Here is a 21,191-nt window from a genome sequence, read left to right on the forward strand (position 1 = left end):
TAGTTCCTCTTTGCTTTCTGCCATAAGGGTGGTGTCATCTGCATATCTGAGATTATTGATATTTCTCCCGGCAATCTTGATTCCAGCTTGTGTTTCTTCCAGCCCAGTGTTTCTCATGATGTACTCTGCATATAAGTTAAATAAGCAGGGTGACAATATATAGCCTTGATGTACTCATTTTCCTATTTGGAACCAGTCTGTTGTTCCATGTACAATTCTAACTGTTGCTTCCTGACCTGCATACAGATTTCTCAAGAGGCAGGTCAGGTTGTCTGGCATTCCCATCTCTTGAAGAATTTTCCACAGTTTCTTGTGATCCACACAGTCAAAGGCTTTGGCATAGTCAATAAAGCAGAAATAGATGTTTTTTGGAACTCTCTTACTTTTTCCACGATCCAGCGGACATTGGCAATTTGATCTCTGGTTCCTCTGCCTTTTCTAAAACCAGCTTGAACATCAGGAAGTTCACGGTTCACGTATTGCTGAAGCCTGGCTTGGAGAATTTTGAGCATTACTTTACTAGCGTGTGAGATGAGTGCAATTGTGTGGTAGTTTGAGCATTCTTTGGCATTGCCTTTCTTTGGGATTGGAATGAAAACTGACCTTTTCCAGTCCTGTGGCCACGGCTGAGTTTTCCAAATGTGCTGGCATATTGAGTGCAGCACTTTCACAGCATCATCTTTCAGGATTTAAAATAGCTCAACTGGAATTCCATCACCTCCACTAGCTTTGTTCGTAGTGATGCTTTCTAAGCCCACTTGACTTCACATTCCAGGATGTCTGGCTCTAGATGAGTGATCACACCATCTTGATTATCTGGGTTGTGAAGATCTTTTTTGTACAGTTCTTCTGTGTATTCTTGCCACCTCTTCTTAATATCTTCTGCTTCTGTTAGGTCCATATCATTTCTGTCCTTTATTGAGCCCATTTTTGCATGAAATATTCCCTTGGTATCTCTTATTTTTTTGAAGAGATCTCTAGTCTTTCTCATTCTGTTCTTTTCCTCTATTTCTTTGCACTGATCGCTGAGGAAGGCTTGCTTATCTCTTCTTGCTATTTTTTGGAACTCTGCATTCAGATGTTTATATCTTTACTTTTCTCCTTTGCTTTTCGCTTCTCTTCTTTTCACAGCTATTTGTAAGGCCTCCCCAGACAGCCATTTTGCTTTTTTGCATTTCTTTTCCATGGGGATGGTCTTGATCCCTGTCTCCTGTACAATGTCACGAACCTCATTCCATAGTTCATCAGGCACTCTATCAGATGTAGGCCCTTAAATCTATTTCTCACTTCCACTGTATAATCATAAGGGATTTGATTGAGGTCATACCTGAATGGTCTAGTGATTTTCCCTGTTTTATTCAATTTCAGTCTGAATTTGGTAATAAGGAGTTCATGATCTGAGCCACAGTCACCTCTTGGTCTTGTTTTTGTTGACTGAATAGAGCTTCTCCATCTTTGGCTGCAAAGAATATAATCAATCTGATTTCAGTGTTGACCATCTGGTGATGTCCATGTGTAGAGTCTTATCTTGTGTTGTTGGAAGAGGGTGTTTGCTATGACCAGTGCATTTTCTTGGCAAAACTCGATTAGTCTTTGCCCTGCTTCATTCCACATTCCAAGGCCAAATTTGCCTGTTACTCCAGGTGTTTCTTGACTCCCTACTTTTGCATTCCAGTCCCCTATAATGAAAAGGACATCTTTTTGGGGTGTTAGTTCTAAAAGGTCTTGTAGGTCTTCATAGAAGCGTTCAACTTCAGTTTCTTCAGTGTTACTGGTTGGGGCATAGACTTGGATTACCATGATATTGAATGGTTTGCCTTGGAGATGAACAGTGAATCAAGGCAAATTGGAAGTGGTCAAACAAGAGATGGCAAGAGTGAACGTCAGCATTCTAGGAATCAGCGAACTAAAATGGACTGGAATGGGTGAATTTAACTCAGATGACCATTACATCTACTACTTCGGGCAAGAATCCCTCAGAAGAAATGGAGTAGCCATCATGGTCAACAAAAGAGTCCGAAATGCAGTACTTGGTTGCAATCTCAAAGTAACTATAGTCCAATAAAAATTAATTTTAAAAATCTAGTGTGGAAAGTGAGGCAGGCATTCATCATATCATAATACAAATCAAATTGTGTAAGTGCTATGATAAAGGTACAAAGAGGACACAAATGAATGACTGATTAATTAAATCTGATTAGAGAAAGTTTCATGAAAAAGGTAGTACTTGAGCAGGGTCCTGAAGGATGCTAGTAATAAAAATCTTTGTCATATATTAGGATTACAAAGGGCAGTATTTTTACTTAAAAAATCTAAAGTTTCACTGGTAGAAGGAGAAACGTCCCCAGTCTCCTCTGAATGGCTGCCTAGTGAAAGTCGCTCATTTGTGTCTGACTCTTTGCAATCCCATGGACTATATAGTCCATGGAATTCTCCAGGCCAGAATACTGGAGTGGGTAGCCTTTCCCTTCTCCAGGGGCTCTTCACAACTCACAGATCGAACCCAAGGCTCCCACATTAAAGGTGGATTCTTTACCAGCTGAGCCATAAAGGAAGCCTAGGGTCCTACTCATTTGGAAGAGCTGTGCAGTGGTGCTGACATCGCTGGCTAAGGCAGACTTGGGCTCTGATCAGCCCTGTCAATTCCCAGCTTTAGTGATGCTGACAAGTTACTTAAACTGTGTGCTTTAATTTCCTCGTTTGTAGATTAAGGTTAATGATAATATGACTACCTAGTAGGGTAATGGTGAGAACAAAATGAAATAACACATGAAAAGTGTATAATTCATTGTACAGCACATTTTAAGCATTCAATAAATCATAGCTATTCTTTTATTAATGTTTGCCTATCAGGCAGGATTCCAACCCTGTATAGAAGTTGTGAATTTTAGTTTCAGTTCTTACTCCAAACTGGTCTCTAGGGCTAGGCCAGTGACCCAGATTTTCCACTTCTCAGCTCTCTGATTCATGAGACCAAAACACTGGCAAAGAAGTTGAAAGATCTGGTTCCCTCACTTCCTGGTTGGAGTTCTAGGGACAAAAGTGGTTATTTCCTCTGTCTTATACTCCTCCCTTTATCTCAAACCTTCTTCCCTTGTCTTGAGGACTCCATGTATGTGTGTGTGTGTGTGTGTGTGTGTGTGTGTGTGTGTGTGTGTGTGAGTGTGTTTATTCACACTTCACTAGTTAGCCTTGTCTGTCAGCTGTAACAAAAACCTCAAGGAAAGAAAGTATGACCAAGCCTTCAGACAGCTGGTGGTAATTTAATTATACAACCCCCCTTATCCTTTCAACACCCACTATTTATGTGTATCCAATGTTGGAGGAGGGGGAATCATGCAAGAAATGTGGTACATAAATTTCTAGGATAAAGGGGGTTGGAACACTGAAGAAAGACTTGTACGAATTAACTGGATACTTTGCTTTGCTTTGAATGTAGATATTGGGCCTTAAAAATGGAAGGGACTAATGTGAGAGTTAATAAATTTCTGGAACCAGAAACAATAGAGGAATAAATTAAACAAATAGTTTTCAAGGCATTCACGACAACTGCACCATCACTAAAACCTGATCATTTACCAGGATGGGACGAGTAGCTCCAGTCCAAGGCCTAGGAGCATGTATCAGGCAACCTAGGCTGCTTAAAAATCCATGGAGGTTATAACTAAAGGCAGTGATGATTCTGGTTTAGAGCTCAGATTGGATTCTGAATTAGAAAGCATATTGCTAAGGACAAGGCAGCCAAACAGCTATGGTCCCTGTCTTTGTTTCTTGTATCATGCCATCTACTAGCTTGTCCCCCAACTGACCAAGGTGCATTTCTCTGGCTTTAAAATTCTGGCAGACACTAACAATCCCTTAACATATATAACAAACATATATGTTATGTTACACACACAGATATATATTTTTTCATATATGTGTATACATATTTATCTACAACATGAATCAGCTTTTAAAACTTTCTATTTTGAGAAAACTTCAAAAAATTTTAAACATATGCCATTTCAGTCATGTGCAACTCTTTACAACCCTATGGACTGTAGCCTGCTCCTCATCCGTGGGATTCTTCAGGCAAGAACACTTGAGTGGGCTGCCATGTCTCCTCCAGGGGATTTTGACAGCCTAGGAATCAAACCCTGGGTCTCCTGGGTCTCCCGGATTGCAGGCGGATTCTTTACCCACTGAGCCACCTGGGAAGCCTATGTTTCTTGCTGGTACTACAACCAAGTATTAGTGTTAGCAGCTCAGTCGTGTCCGACTCTACGACCCTATGGACTATAGCCTACCAGCCTCCTCTATCCATGGGATTCTCCAGGCAAGAATACTGGAGTGGGTAGCCATTCCCTTCTCCAGGGGATAAATTCTTTACTGTCTGAACCACCAAGGAAGCCCTGTTATGTTTCATATATATGTATATATACATTTTCATATATGTGTATAAATATTTATCTACAACATGAATCAGTTTTTAAAATTTTCCATTTTGAGAAAATTTTTTAAAAATTTAAACATATGGCAAAGTTGCAAAAACAGTACAATGAAGTGATACAAATCCTGCACTGGATTCACCAATTGTTAACATTTTACCACATTTGTTTTTCTCTCTCTCCCCTGCAACACAGTTACTGATGAGACATATGAAAGACGCAGACTCTTCGCCCCTAAATATTTCAGTGTGTATCTCTTATTGCTGCTGTTTAGTTGCTCAGTCCTGTTCCACCTCTGCGACCCCATGGACTATAGCCCACCAGGCCCCTCTGTCCATGGGATTTCCCAGGCAAGGACACTGGAGTAGGTTGCTATTTCCATTTCCAGGGGATCTTCTTGACCCAGGCACTGAACCTGTGTCTCCTGCTTGACAGGCGGATTCTTTTGCCACTGAGCCACCTGGGAAGTCATGTATATCCCAAGAATAACTAAACTTATTATTGCTGTTACTATGTAAAAGAATATTCCACCTCTCCCAGGTCAACTTTTGTCACTATTAAACAGAATCTGATTGACATATTTGCCTTGAGTTACTTAATTAAAATCAGGAGCTCTCCCTGATAGCTATTTGGTTCAAATTTGTACAACCAAGAGGACTCATCAAAACATCACTCTCAGGACAAAGGCGAAATATACAACAAAGACAAATTTCCTCTTCTGCACTTAGAACCATAGAAGTCAATTTCTTGGCAGTTTAGACCAGCTATTTATCCTTTCTTCCAGCTGGCAAGGGTTCAAAAATATTGAGATAAAGCCTCAGAAAGCCTCAATCAAGAAAAAAATTTTAATGAGAAAAATCCCTCATTTGCGTAAGCACTTTTGTTTTAATTTTCATCTTAGCATTTAAGAAGCCAACATACTGAGCTGTGGAGTTCAATATCAAACATCTGGCAAACCTAGACGTAAAATGAGCATACCTCCACAGTCCTTCATCCTTACAAAGTTCAAATGAGTAGAGTGGCTGTAAAAGTTAATCCCATTCTAGGAAATAAAAGCAAAACTAAACAAGTGGGACCCACTTAAACCCATAAGCTTTTGCACAGCAAAGGAAACAATAAAAATGAAAAGACAACCCACAGACTGGGAGAAAATATTTGCAAACGATGTTACTGACAAGGGATTAGTCTCCACAATTTTCAAACAGCTCATGACACTTAACAGCATCAAAACAAACAACCCAATCAAAAAATGGGCAGAAGATCAAAATAGACATTGCTCCAAAGAAGACATACAGATGACCATTAGGCACATGAAAAGATGCTCAACAAAACAAATTATTAGAGAAATGTAAATTAAAACTACAATGAGATATCACACCTGCCAAATGTCTATCATCCAAAAAATTCACAAATAATAAATGCTGGAGAGAGTGTGGAAAGAAGGGAACCCTCCTACACTGTTGGTGGGAATGTAAATTGGTATGGCCATTATGGAGAATAGTATGAAGGTTTCTTAAAAAACTAAAAATAGAGCTACCATATGACCATGGAATCCCATTCCTGGGCATATATCCAGAGAAAAGCATAATCTGAAAGGATCCATGTACCCCAATGTTCATTGCAGCATTGTTTACAATAACCAAGAAGCAACCTAAGTGTCTATTGACAGAGGAACGGATAAAGAAGATGTGGTACATATATACAGTGGAATATTATTCAGTCATTAGAAAGAATGAAATAAAACCATTTTCTGCAACATGGATGGACCTAGACAGGGTCATACTGAGTGAAGTATGTCAGAGAGAAGAAGAAATATCGTATGACATCCCTCATATGTGGACTCTAAAAAGAAATAATACAAATGAACTTCCTTACAAAACAGAAACAGATGCACAGATGTACAGAAGGAACTTATGGTTGGGGGTGTGAGGACTAGGGAAAGAGATGGTTTGGGAGTTTGGAATGGACATGCACACACTGCTATATTTAAAATGGATGACCAACAAAGACCTACTGTAAAGCATATGGAACTCTGCTCAGTGTTATGTGGCAGCCTGGATGGGAGGCAAGTTTGAGGGGGAATGGATACATGTATATGTATAGCTGAGTCCCTTTGCTGTTCATCTGAAACTATCACAACACTGTTTGTTAAATGGCTGTACCCCAATACAAATTTTTTTAAGTTAATTGCATTCTAGATTACATCAGTTTAGTAAAACAAGAAGCACACTCAATACTAACCACTATTATTCCTTTCAATGAAAATAATTTTTAAATAACAAAAGTATTTCCCATTTTTTAGGCTAGGTCTGTGATATACCAATAGGTACAGAAATACTGTGTGTTAGTCACTCAGTTGTGTCTGAGTGTTTGTGACCCCATGGACTGTAGCCCACTCCTGTCCATGGAATTCTCCAGGCAAGAATACTAGAGTAGGCAGCCATTCTTTTCACCAGAGGATCTTCCCAACCCAGGGATTGAACCTGGGTCTCCTACACTGCAGGCATATTCTTTACTATCTGAGCCCCTAGGAAAGCAAAGATCACACAAAGTCCGTCTAGCTGGAAATAAACCAGTGACCTAAATTGCTGCTACTGCTGCTGCTAAGTCGCTTCAGTCGTGTCCGACTCTGTGAGACCCAATGGACAGCAGCCCACCAGGCTCCCCCGTCCCTGGGATTCTCCAGGCAAGAGAATGGAGAATCTCTGGAGTGGGTTGCCATTTCATGCCATCCTCCAATGCATGAAAGTGCAAAGTGAAAGTGATGTCGAGACCCCATGGATTGCAGCCTACCAGGCTCCTCTGTCCATGGGATTTCCCAGGCAAGAGTACTGGAGTGGGGTGCCATTGCCTTCTCCAGACCTAAATTGCTAGCTGACTCTAAATCAAAAGTTGTGATACAAAGAAAAGAATTATTGTATTCTCTGTTTGTTAGCTTCATTGTGTTCTCAAGACTTAGGGGAAGGGAGAAATCAAGGCCAGAAGGTCCTGGTGCTCATGGACTGATTAACTGGTTCAAGCTTTTTATTTAAAACTGTGAAGGTGTTCAGGGCTGGACTTAAGGTGAGGCGAGGGGTACTCACCTCTGGTGCAAATTTTAAAAGATGACCAGAGCTCAGCAAATCAGGACAAATGCAATATTTAAGGACAATATTTTTAAAAAACAAAATTACCACAAAAAATCCATAATGGATAGCAGCCATTCTGACTGGCATGAAATGGTACCTCATTGTGGTTTTGATTTGCATTTCTCTGATAATGAGTGATGTTAAGCCTATGTGAACGAATCACCAGTCCAGGTTCGATGCATGATACAGGATGCTCGGGGCTGCTGCGCTGGGATGACCCAGAGGAATGGGATGGGGAGGGAGGTGGGGGGGGGTGGTTCAGGATGGGGAACATGTGTACACCCATGGTAGATTCATGTTGATGTATGGCAGAATCAATACAATATTGTAAAGTAATTAGCCTCCAATTAAAATAAATAAATTTATATTAAAAATAAAATAAACTCAAAGCAAAAAGACAGATGAAAGCTAAGATAAAGATAAGACTGTAAATAAATGAAATTAAAAATAATAGAGAAGATCAATTTTAAAAAAACATAATGAGTAAGACGTCAAAATCTGAAATAAAGACGGGATCTACTCCCGCATTTGCATGATCCTGGGAGTGAGCACTTCACTTGCTTCCCTGTGGTTCATCCCAGATGGTGTGACAAGAGCTAAACTTATACTCTCTAATGCCGTGTTCTGCTGACCCTGTTGGCAGGATCTCTCTGTGCATTAATGAACTGCCAGACATCGGGTGGGACCTCTAAGACACCACAGGGCAAAAGCGATTATATGAGCCAGGGCCAGCTCTTGCAACCACCTTGCCAAATAGTTTCAAGGCTCAATGGAATGTCTCTGGGTTTTATAGGGCATCAGGGAAATGGTAGAACAGATGAGAAAGGGAGATGGTGGAAGAGGGGAAAAAAAGAACAGTTTACCTCATGAGTTGCTGCTAATGTAACCAGAATGGAATTTTCAAGAACCTATGCTTTCAGAAAACCTTGAGCCCCAGGTCTCAGTGTGAGGTACCTGCCCACCCAACTCAGAAGCCAAACCTGCCTCACCCTTAGTCTTCCTGTCACATGAAGTGCTGTTGGCTCCAGAAATCAAAGTAGCCATGTGACATCCTCATAAAGGCTACAGTGAATTCCAGCTGCTTAGGACACTTCATCAAACTCTGGAAGATGGTGAAGGGCAAGGAAGACCAGCGTTCTGCAATCCATTCGATTACAAAGACTCAGACACAACTTAGTGATTCAACAACTCCTTTGGCAAGAGCTGCTCACTCATGAGTACCAGACCTGACGGAGGGACAGTGCAAACCACCTACAGGTGCCCCCTGCTGGCAGGAACTATCTTACAGAATCAGCCTTACAATGTATTAATCCCTTGTAGGCCATTAGCTGGGACATAAAAGGTCCAGGTATTCACAGTCACCAACATCCCCCTGTGTGTGATGTTACACATGACCTGCTTCAAAATTTATGTTTCCTTCTAGGCCTTCTGTTGGCACCAGGCATGTGTATGTCCTTCATACAGCTTGCCTAGCTCTGAAACTTAGCCTGGAGAAGTGAACTATTCGTCAGGTTCTCAACAGTCCCTTTACCTAGGGCCAGATTGGGTCTGGTTTTCTTTTAGGGAAAGCAGAGACAGAGCCAGTCACTGCCAGCAATATCTTCCAGGGGTGCTGGGAAGCTGACTGTGTGAGCCAAGTCTGAGGTTTTTCTTGTTCTGAGGATACAGTCAAAAATCTTTAACATGACATACATAGCTTGGCATAGTCTTCAGCCTCAACTCTGCACTTCTACACTCTACCTCAACTCTACACTTCTCCTTGATTTTTCTGTGCTTCATTTGTAACAGTCTCATTCCAGAAAGAAGGAAGGGAAGGTATAAACCCTGTTGTTCCTCTAATTTCCAGGAGTTCAGGTAACAGATGCAGATTGTGGTAGGCAATCTCCAAGAGGGCCCCCAATAATTCTTGGTAATCATACTCTTGGTATTAGAAAGAGATTTCTTATAAATGTTTGGCTCACATTATTACAGAGGCTGAGAAATCCCAGTATCTGCTGTCTGGAAGCTGGAAACCCAAGAAATCTGATGGCGGTGTTGTGAGAGCTAGCGGGCCCACTGGGTAAGTCCCAGTCCTCGGGACTCTGCTCGGTAGTCAGGCAGAGAGAGAGAGAGAAAAAAAAATTCTCCCTTCCTCCATCTTTTTGTTCTGTTTTGGTCCTCAGTGGATGGGATGGTGCCCACCCACATTGTGGGGGAGGAAATCTGCTTTCCTCAGTCTACTGATTTCAAATACCTACTATATCCAAAACCACCCTCACAGACTCACCCAGAAATAATGTTTAGCCCAACATCTGGGCACCGTGTGACCCAGTCAAGTTGACACAGAAAATTAACCATCACAGACCCTAAGTTTTGGAGTGGCTTTCTATGCATCAATACGTAACAGATACACAGTCCTGAACCTTCCCTCAATCCTAGGTCATGCTGCAGAGTTAGAGATCCAGCCCTCTCGTTCACAAAAGAGTTATTATTCTTCTTACAGTAAGGAAGGACAAAGAATTCAGAGCCCTTATTTAAGGCTATACAACTGGAAAGGAGATTTATGGTGAAAATGAAAGAAATGATAAGTAGTTCTTTTGTAGGATCATACATTTTGTGTATTCTATGCTATAGAATACACTGTCTAAGCAGACTCTTTTTTTCTTTTAGAAAATATGTGAAATTCATGGCAACTCTTCTTATTGAGACAACAATAAATCTGTACATTTTATATTCAATATTTAGTTAGTGATTTCAAAGTCAAGATTTACACAGCAATGAGGCAAAAAGGTGTGGATTGGAATATTATGGAGACTAAAAGGATGACAAAATATGGTACTGCTTCTGTTTGTACACTGAGGTCACTTGTTCACGTTAGCATTTCTGTTGGCTCTACTTTCTCTGAGCAAATGTTCTTTGATTGAATGTGGGTGTGCATGAGCACATACACAGTGGACAGAAGCCCCCCATTATGTAAACACATGTGCCCACTGCTCTGGGCGGTGAGCCCAGTTTGCTCTAAGTCTTTGTTATTTGCACAGTGTCCCAGATTCTCTTTTGAAATGTGCAGTTCACCCAATTTTATTAACCTGAATATGAAACTATCTGATGCTTTTTGATAGACTCTCGCTCATGTCTAGGTATACCCTTTTGTTGTAAACAGGTCATTCGTTTCTCTGTGTTGACCTGCAGGCATTTTGCCATTTGAACTGAAAGCAAATCCTTGCAAGGTCAGATTTTAGTAATGCAGGTTATTATTTTAAAACAGATGACACTTCACACTTGTTATGCTAATTTGGAGATGGAACCATGTTTGTCTAAGCTCTACCAAAGGCTTCCTGTTGCTTTTGTTTGCTTTATTTTTTTTTTTTAAGGAAAAGCAGATCGAGGATCATTAAAAAGGAAGAGATTTTAAAGCATACAAGATGAACAAAAAAAAATTTAGCACCTGCCAATTGAGCACCACCACTACCATTTTATAACTGTGTGATCTTGTCAAAATATTTAACCTTTCTAAAAAAGAGCAGGGATAATAATAGCATCTTTCTCACAGAATTGTAGTGAGGATTAAATAAGATTATGCTTATATGTTGCTTAAGATAGGTATAATGCTGGTATGTAGCCAGTAGTCAACAAATATTATTAATAACAAAACTATACACGTAGTAATGATAACAGTGATAATGCTGCTGCCATAGACGTCAGTGATCAAACATATAAATCACAGAACTCTGTTTGGAACCCATTTGAGATCTAGTACAAACCCTATACTTATGAGGTTGCTCTGGCAAACAAGACTGAGAGAGCAAGTAACTAGAAGAGGTTGCAGTATCCTGAGGCAACCATTTCCCTGCCTGCTACACCTTTCCACCAAGAACTGGTTAACATATGCAACCCTCTGGGAAGGGATTTTTTAATATTATACAAGGTCTTCTTTTCTTTATTTTCTTGGGCTCCAAAATCACTGCAGATGGTGACTGCAGCCATGAAATTAAAAGACACTTGCTCCTTGGAAGAAAAGCTATGACAAACCTATACAACATATTAAAAAGCAGAGACATTACTTTGCTGACAAAGGTCTGTCTAGTCAAAACTATGGTTTTCCCAGTAGTCATGTATGGATGTGAGAGTTGACTCTAAAGAAAGCTGAGTACCAAAGAATTGATGCTTTTGAACTGTGGTGTTGGAGAAGACGCTTGAGAGTCCCTTGGAATGCAAGGAGATCAAACCAGTCAATCCTAATGGAAATCAATCCTGAATATTTATGAAGCATCATGAAGGACTGATGCTGAAGCTGAAGCTCCAATACTCTGGCCACCTGCTGCAAAGAGCTGACTCATTAGAAAAGACTCGACTCATTAGAAAAGACCCTGATGCTGGGAAAGATTGAAGACAAGAGGAGAAAGGGACAACAGAGGATGAGATGGTTGGATGGCATAATCAACTCAATGGACATGAGTTTGAGCAAGCTCCAGGAGATGGTGATGGACAGGGGAACCTGGCATGCTGCAGTCCATGGGGTAGCCAAGAGTTGGACACGACTGAGCAATTGAACAACAACAAAGAGTCTTCTCCATGGGCATGACCACCATCCTTTTGTCCCCTCACCTAACCACCACCACCTTCATGCAGATGGGGGATAAAACTTCAACTGAGGTTAAGCGAAAACCTCAACCAGAGGTTTCAAATACAGCTTAATACAGAGACTCCAATAAGGTATTTCCCTCCCCTCCTCTTAATTGTTTTCTGTTCTAGCTTTCTTCTGTGTCTGAAAAGTTTAGCAAGTTGTCTGCCAGCAGTCCCAGACCTACATTCTCCTTCAAGTTTCATCATGAGAAAAGCTGCCACTTTCAGGAGACTCCGGAAGAAACCTGTCTGGATTAACTTGAGTCAATGCCCGTCCCCAAACTCATTCCTGAGACTATGGAGAATAAATTACTCTTCTTTAAAAGCTGACATTAAAATTTTTTTCTGTTTAAAGACTTAATTTTTAGAGCAATTTTAGATTTAAATTACTCTTTTTTGAAAGGCATGTAATACCTCACTTCTAAACTTCATTCTTTTCATCCAGTATACCAACAAATCCTGTTGGCTCTACTTCCAAAACATATTCTGAATCTGTTCACTTCTTATCAGCTCCACTGCTGCTGCCACGATTTAAATCACCATTTTCTTATATCTGTACCATTTACTAGAAGTTTTCAGAGTTCCCTTCCTGCTTCTACTGTTAGAACCACTCTTTCACTCCTAAAGTCTGTATTGCAGTAGCAGAGTGATATTTTAAAACATTTTCCAGATCATATAATGCTCCTGCTTCCTGGTTTCCCAATGTCCTTAGAATAAAATCAACTTCTTCTTATGGCCTACAAGGTCTCATGCACCTAACCCAGCCCACTTCGTCTCCCTTATCTTCTTGCCATTCTCCTTTTTGTTTAACATGTTCCAGCTGCCCTGGTCTTCTTCATGTTGTTCAAGCATAACAAGCTTATTTCTACCTTACGAGTTTTACAACTGCAGTTTTCCCACTGTCTTCCTCCTGGAGCTTCTCTTGTGGCTCAGTGGTAAAGAATCTGCCTGCCAAGTTCAAGCCATGGATTGGGGAGATCCTCTAGAGAAGGAAATGGTGACTCCAGTGTTCTGGCCTGAAAAATCTCAGGGACAGATGAGCCTAGTGGGTTACGGTCCAGGGATCACAAAGAGTTGGACGCAACTAAACAACAACATCTGCCTCAGTTCCTTTCTACAATGGCTTAATTTTATTTTTAGTTTAAGTCTTAGTATTATGAGAAATTACTTTATTTGTATATTTATTTACTTGTTTACTGTCTATCTCCTCATCAGTCCTGATACAGCTTCATTAAACTTAAGCTTGTGAGGGTAGAGCCTTTATCAGATAATCTTATTCTTCATTCTATTCTAGCATCTAGAATTATGCCTGACATTGAATATATAATTTTTCAAAAGATGAATGAACTAAATTTGGCTAAATTTAGTTTCTAAAAAGACAATACTAAAAGGGGAGACCTAGAAAATCAACAGAACAGTTGAAACTTAAAAAAAAAACAGGTTCAGTAGGGACAGAAGTAGGGGAAGCAGTAAGAACCCAAGTAGCAAGAAGAAACCAATTGGTTCCAACCATTTTTTCCACTCTTGTCTTGCTCCATGAAGACACAATGTTAATGTAGAGAGTTAGGTTGTACCACTATGGGTCTCATTACCCTCATCTATCTAGAAGAGGGCAGAATGTTCTATCAAAACTTTAATAAAGCAATAGCAAAGAAGAGATAATTCTCCAAAGGAAATGTAGGGTTACTATCCAAATAAAGGAGGAGTGAATAAATGTCTCCCCATCAAAAAATTAAAAAGCCAAAAAAAAGAAAAAGAGAAACAAATGTCTGCAATACGCCCTGATGTGATATCTTGTCACCTAGGAGATATCAGCTTTACTCTCATGTAAACTGATGTATGCTTAAGAAATGCAAACAGATTTTAATATTAACCTAAATCAGATAAAAGCAGAAAGATACATCTGTTTGAACATCTGTTCAAAATCACACAACACACTCAAAAGATATACTCTTAAATGTTTTCTCTCTTTTATGCTTCAGAAAAATATAGTGGTCAGGAGACAGTTCTGTAAGGCATCTCCTTCTGGATGTCTCACATGAAAGCAATTCATTTCCCTGATACCTACTTTTCATACCACATTATCCCTCAGTACACGACATTAGTAATCATTCCATAGTTGACCTAGAAATTTAAGAGTAATTCTTGTTTCCTTTCCCTTCTTCACTTCCCATACTTCATTGATTAACAAGTGCCATCAATCCTACCTCCGAAATTCTCAAATTTATCCCTTCTTCATGTTCCTACTATCACTAAGTTCAGATCTCATAACCTCAGACCCTAAACCATTCATAACAGCCTCTTTTATCTGTTATCCCATCTTTTCAGCCAACCCACTTCACCTCACCTCCCATACAACTGTCACACTTATAGTTCTAAAACAAAGAGCTACGTACATCAATGTCCTGCTTTAAAACATTCCATAGCTCCACACTGCTTAGCAAAAACAAAAACCCAACCACCTTTTGTCTTGGTTGGAGTGACAGAACGCAATTTATTTTTCATTTGTTTAATTCAGTCGTTCTCTAAATTTGTTGTACATGAGTGCTTTTGTACATGAAGTTAGGACCTCAGTCTGAAAGAGTCTGATTTCACTGGTCTAGAGTGGAGCCTGTACCTCAGTTTTTTTTAAACCTCCCTAGGTAATTCAAATGTGTAGCCAGGGTTGAAAAATGCAATTTAAAATATAACTAGAAAGACAATTTTACTTCCAAGCAGCATGAAGTAACAGTGCACATATTTATTACCACACAACTCTGATGGGAAACCTGGACAAAATATATGAAAGAAAGATTTTCAGACACTGGATATTAGGGAACACAGTGATCCCAGAGAAAGGATAAACCAAAGAAGTGAAGCACACAATTGCCCTAGTTTACTTCTTAGAGAAAGTTTATAGTTGGTAATGATGAGAGGGAATCAAGGCAGAGCCTAGTCATCTCCCTGCTGCTGCTGCCGCTAAGTCATTTCAGTCGTGTCCGACTTTGTGTGACCCCATAGACAGCAGCCCACGAGGCTCCCCCGTCCCTGGGGTTCTCCAGACAAGAACACTGGAGTGGGTTGCCATTTCCTTCTCCAATGCATAAAAGTGAAAGTGACAACACTCATTCATGTCCAACTCTTAGCGACCCCATGGACTGCAGCCTACCACGCTCCTCCGTCCATGGGATTCTCCAGGCAAGAGTACTGGAGTGGGGTGCCAGTGCCTTAAGTTGAAGTAAAACTAGGAATTTGGGAAGGCCAACATAGCAAATGTGGAATAGCCAAAATGGCCAAATGTGGAACAACCCAGATGTCCATCAGCAAATCAATGGATAAACAGAATATGATACATACATATAATGGTATATTATTCAGCCTTAAAAAAGAACAGAATTCTGACACATGCTGCTACCACACAGATGAAACTTGAAGACATTATGCTAATAATTTTCCTTAGAAGTTCATCAAAGATTTAAGGAAGAAATAGTGCCAATTGTACACAAACTCTCTCCCAAAAATTGAAGAAGAGGGACTACTTCCCAACTCATTTTATGAGGAAAAAATTATCCTTATATGAAATCCAGACAACGTGAAGAATACAAACCAACATCCCTCCTGAATATAGATGCAAAAATCCTTAACAAAATTTTAGCAGCTCTAATCCAACAATATAGAAAGGATAATATATCATGACTAAGTGGCATTTATTCCAGGATCTCAATATTAATTTTAACATTCTTAAAAGAATCAATGTAATTTATCATATTAATCAAAAAGAAAAAAAGAAAAATTATATAGCATCTCATTCAGATGTAAAATCAAAAATCCATTCCTAGTGAAAACTCTCAGAAAACTATGAATGGAAGGAGACTTCCTCCATCTGATGAAAAGTACGTATGAAAACCTTATAGGTGACATTATACTTAATGGTAAAAGAATGAATGCCTTCTTCTTAAGATCAGGAACAAGGCAAAGTATGTCTGCTTTTACTATTTCAGTTCAAATTTGTGCTACAGGTGCTAGCTAGTGCAATAAGGCAAAATAAATAAATATATAAAAGACATAGAGATTGGAAAGAAAGAAATAAAACTCTCTCCTTCCCTTCCTCTTCCTCTCTGTGTGTGGATGATGTAATTCTTATGTATAAAATTCTACAGAATCTACAAAAAAAAAAATCTACTATAACTAAACAATGAATTTAGCAAAGCTACCGGATTTAAGGTCAGTATACAAAAATCAATATAGGGCTTCCCTGATGGCTCAGTGGTAAGAATCTGCCTCTGCCTGCCAATGCAGGAGACACGGGTTTGATCCCTGGTCCAGGAAGATTCCACATGCCATGGAGCAACTAAGCCCATGTGCCACAACAATTGAATCGGTGCTCTAGAGCTCAGGAGCTGTAACCACTGAGCCCACACGCCACAGCTACTGAAGCCCAAGAGCCCCAGAGCCTGTGCTCTGCAACAAGAGAAGCCAACTCAGTGAGAAGCTTTTGTACCGCAGCTGGAGAGTGGCCACTGCTCACCACAGCCAGAGAAAAAGCCCATGCAGCAGGGAAGACGCAGCACAGGCAAAAATGAATACCTAAATAAAATTATTAAAAATCAACATGAACCAGCAAAAACAATCATAAATCGAAATTTTAAAGACATTATCATTTATAAAAGAATTATACATATGAAGAATTTAAGGATAAATGTCTCATAAGATATGTAAATTCTATATATTAAAAACAAAAAACATTGCTGAGAGAAATTAAAGAAGAACTTAATGAGGGTTTCAGAGCCTCACTAATTATTGATGTTTTAGGCCATATAGTTCTTTACTGTTAGAACTGTTCTGTGCAATGTAGGATGTTAACCAGTATTCCTGACTTCTGTTTACTAAATGCCAGAATCACCTTTGCTGCAGTTAGGATAATAAAAAATGTGCCCAGATACTGTCAAATGTCCTTTATGAGGTATAACTGTCCCTGTTTGAGAACCACTGACCTAAATAAATGAAGAGATATACCATGTTATGGATCAGAAGACTCAATATTGTTAAAAATATCAGTTCAGTTCAGTCGCTCAGTCGTGTCCGACTCTTTGCGACTCCATGAATCTCAGCACGCCGGGCCTCCCTGTCCATCACCAACTCCCGGAGTTCACTCAGAGTCGCGTTCATCGAGTCAGTGATGCCATCCAACCATCTCATCCTCTGTCATCCCCTTCTCCTCCTGCCCCTAATCCCTCCCAGCATCAAAGTCTTCTCCAATGAGTCAACTCTTTGCATGAGGTGGCCAAAGTACTGGAATTTCAGCTTTAGCATCATTCCTTCCAAAGAAATCCCAGGACTGATCTCCTTCAGAATGGACTGGTTGGATCTCCTTGCAGTCCAAGGGACTCTCAAGAGTCTTCTCCAACACCACAGTTCAAACGCATCAATTCTTCAGAGCTCAGCCTTCTTCACAGTCCAACTCTCACATCCATACATGACCACAGGAAAAATCCATAGCCTTGACTAGACGGACCTTAGTCGGCAAAGTAATGTCTCTGCTTTTGAATATGCTATCTAGGTTGGTCATAACTTTTCTTCCAAGGAGTAAGCGTCTTTTAATTTCATGGCTGCAATCACCATCTGCAGTGATTTTGGAGCCCCCCAAAATAAAGTCTGACATTGTTAAAAATATCAATTCTCCCCAAATTAATATATAAACTTCAGTACAATCCCATTCAAATTACCAGCAGACTTTTTATCTATATTGACAATTGGAATCTAAAATGTATATGGGAATGCAAAGAACCTAGAACAGCCAAATAATTTTGAATAAGAAGAATGAAATTGGAGAATTTGCACTACATTATTTCAAGACTTACAAAACTATAGTAATCAAGATATTAATAGTAGAGTATTGGCTCAAAGATAGACAAAAAGATCAATGGAATAGAATAGAAAAATCAGATATAGAGTCACATATCATGGAAAAAGTGGAAAAAGTGACAGACTATTTTCTTGGGCTCCAAAATCACTGTGGACAATGACTATGGCCATGAAATTAAAAGACACTTGCTTCTTGGAAGAAAAGCTATGACAAACCTAGATAGCATATTGAAAAGCAGAGACATCACTTTGCCAACAAAGGTCCATCTAGTCAAAACTGTGTTTTTTCCAGTAGTCATACACAGGTGTAAGAGTTGGACCATAAATAAGGTTGAGCACTGAAGAATTGATGCTTTTGAACTGTGGTGCTGAAGAAGACTCTTGAGAGTCCCTTGAACAGCAAGGAGATCAAACCAGTCAATCCTAAGGGAAACCAACCCTGAGTATTCACTGGAAGAACTGATGCTGAAGCTGAAGCTCCAATACTTTGGCCACCTGATGCAAAGAGCTGACTCACTGGTAAAGACCCTGATGCTGGGAAAGATTGAGGGCAGGAGGAGAAGGGGTAACAGAGGATGAGATGGTTGGATGCCATCACTGACTCAATGGACATGAATTTGAGCAAACTCCAGGAGATGGTGAAGGACAGGGAAGCTTGGTGTGCTACAGTTCCTGGGGTCACAGAGTTGGACAGGACTGACTAAACAACAAATATATGGTCAATTAATTTCAGTAAAAGTATCAAGGCAATTTAATGGAGAAAGGAAAGATTTATTAACAAACAGTGCTGAAAGAACACTATATGCAAAAAATGAACCTTGATCAAAACCTTGTACTATATACAAAAGTTAACTCAAAATGGATCATAGACCTAAATATAAAACATAAAACTATGCAACTTTTAGAAGAAAACATAGGAGAATATTTCATGACCTTGGGTTAAGTAATGGTTTCTTAGGTATATTAATAACATTAAAAGCAAAATCTTTAAAGAAAAATGTGACAGTCTGGACTTAAGTTTAGCAAAATTTTTTAAACTTCTGGCCTTCAAAAGACAGTGTTACTAAAATGAAAAGATGAACTGTAGATGGGGAGAAAATATTCACGATGTACATATATAATAAAACTTGTATTTAGAATAGAGAACTGAAATTTTACAATAAAAAAGCAAACAACTCCATTAAAATGGGCATAAAATTTCAACAAACACTTCATAAAAATATACAGATAATAATAAAGCACATGAAAAGATGTTCAACATCGGTAGTCAATGGGAAATGCAGATGTAAGACACTATTTCACATTTACTAGAATGGCCATAATAAATAAGACAGTAATAAATGTTGGCAAGGATGTGGAGAAATAGGGACCTTCATACATCTCTACTGGGAATGTAAAAGGTAAAATACCTTTGACATAGAATTTTGCAATTTCTTAAAAAGTTAAACATCTACCTATTGTTCTACTCCTAGAAATTCATCCAAGAGAAATGTAAGCATATGCACACACAAAGACTAGTACACAAATGTCCATAGCAGCTTCATTCGTAACAGCCACTTTACAGGAAACAGCCCCACAGTTAGTGAATCAATAAACTGTGGCATAGCCATACAATGGAATACTTCTCAGCAATGAAAGAAAATGAATGATTAATACCTACAACAGCATGGATAAATCTTAAAATAACTGTGAGTTAAGTAATAAGTCTGTGAAAGAAGCCAGGCAAAAACAAAGAATACATACTGTATGATCCCACTTATATAAAATTATAGAAAATGCCAACTACCATGTAGTGACAAAAGGATCAGTGGTTTCCTGTGTGTTAGTGGGGCAGAAGGCGACGAAGGTAGGGATTATAAGAGGGCAGAAGAAAACCTTTCAGGATGATGGACATGTAACGCTTTCATAAATATATACATACATATATATTTCACAAATATATACCTACATAAATATATACAAACTTTTCAAATTGTACATTTTAAATTTGCCCAGTTTATTCTATGTCAATTATATCTCATTAAAGCAGTAAAAAAAAAAATAACAGAAAGAAAGATGGATAAAGAGACATAATGGCTGACATTTGATGTTAGAAATGCACTGATCCTTCTCTGACATCATCCCTCACCCTTAACTCTGACAGTTGTCTGCTGGTTCCAGGCTATCCACCTAGAACGTGCAATCTGCTAGGCTTCAAAAGTGCACATTATAGAATATTAGGCATAGTTCCTTCGCTGTACAGCAGAAATTAACACAAGATTGTAAATCAACTACACTTCAGTAAAAATTTTTAAAAGGGGGCAAAAACAAGTGCACATTGAAGCGCATTACCATCAGCTGGCAACTCACTCAATTCTTCTTTTTTAAATAGTTGTGTACTTGCAAGAGGGTCACCTCTGAATTAAATCATCATAGAAAAGTTCTAGCACAGCATGGGTCTCACCTGAATAAGGCCTTTTTCCCAAGGCCATACATTCGCTTATATCCCTCTGCTAAAATTTACTTCCCACCCAACTCTGGCTTCCTTATCTTGCTAGGCTAGAAAAAGTTCATCTCTTGTGGGGTGTGTGTGTGTGTGTGTGTGTGAAGCCCTCTTTAATTCTCTGCCTCTTAGGGGTGTGTGTGTGTGTGTGTGTGTGTGAAGCCCTCTTTAATTCTCTGCCTCTTAGCACTGTATCCAGTTGCTATTAACAACGTGGTTCATATTACCAGCTTATAGGGGTTTTAGCAACGTCTCCCAACCCCATTTTCCTAACCCCGTGATGACTTTTACCTAAGCAAAGTCACCTTGCCATTTGGAGTTTAAACTTGACAGTGAAGACAAACTGGTTCAGAGCAGAAATGTGCAGGCACTTCAAACAGACATAAAGAATCCCAAACCAAACAAACTATTACCTGAAAATATTAGCATGTCAGAGAAAAATAGAAGGTCCACATGAGAAGAAAAGGTGATCCTTAATGACACTCACCATCCAGGGAAGAAAGAACCCATTTATATCCTCTGATACTCTGATCGAAGCTATTTTCCCTTAATTTAGAATTCACCGATCAATTCTCCTGACTCTAAATTTGGGTTTCCCAGGTGGCTCAGTGGTAAAGAATCCACCCGCCAATGCAGGAGAAACAGAGGACACAGGTTTGATTTCTGGGCCAGGAGGATCGCTTGGAGCAGGAAATGGCAACC

At 39.5% G+C, this 21,191-nt stretch overlaps 1 protein-coding gene across 8 annotated transcripts in view; it reads right to left on the reverse strand.

The window, feature by feature from the left end:
• The window catches only part of LOC120855988 (phosphodiesterase 4D interacting protein), a 244,430-nt gene that overhangs the window by 219,623 nt on the left and 3,616 nt on the right, over nt 1-21,191 (reverse strand). The window lies entirely within an intron of this gene.

This window comes from Oryx dammah, unplaced genomic scaffold (assembly GCF_014754425.2).
Source record: "Oryx dammah isolate SB20612 unplaced genomic scaffold, SCBI_Odam_1.1 HiC_scaffold_28, whole genome shotgun sequence".
NCBI lineage: Eukaryota > Metazoa > Chordata > Mammalia > Artiodactyla > Bovidae > Oryx > Oryx dammah.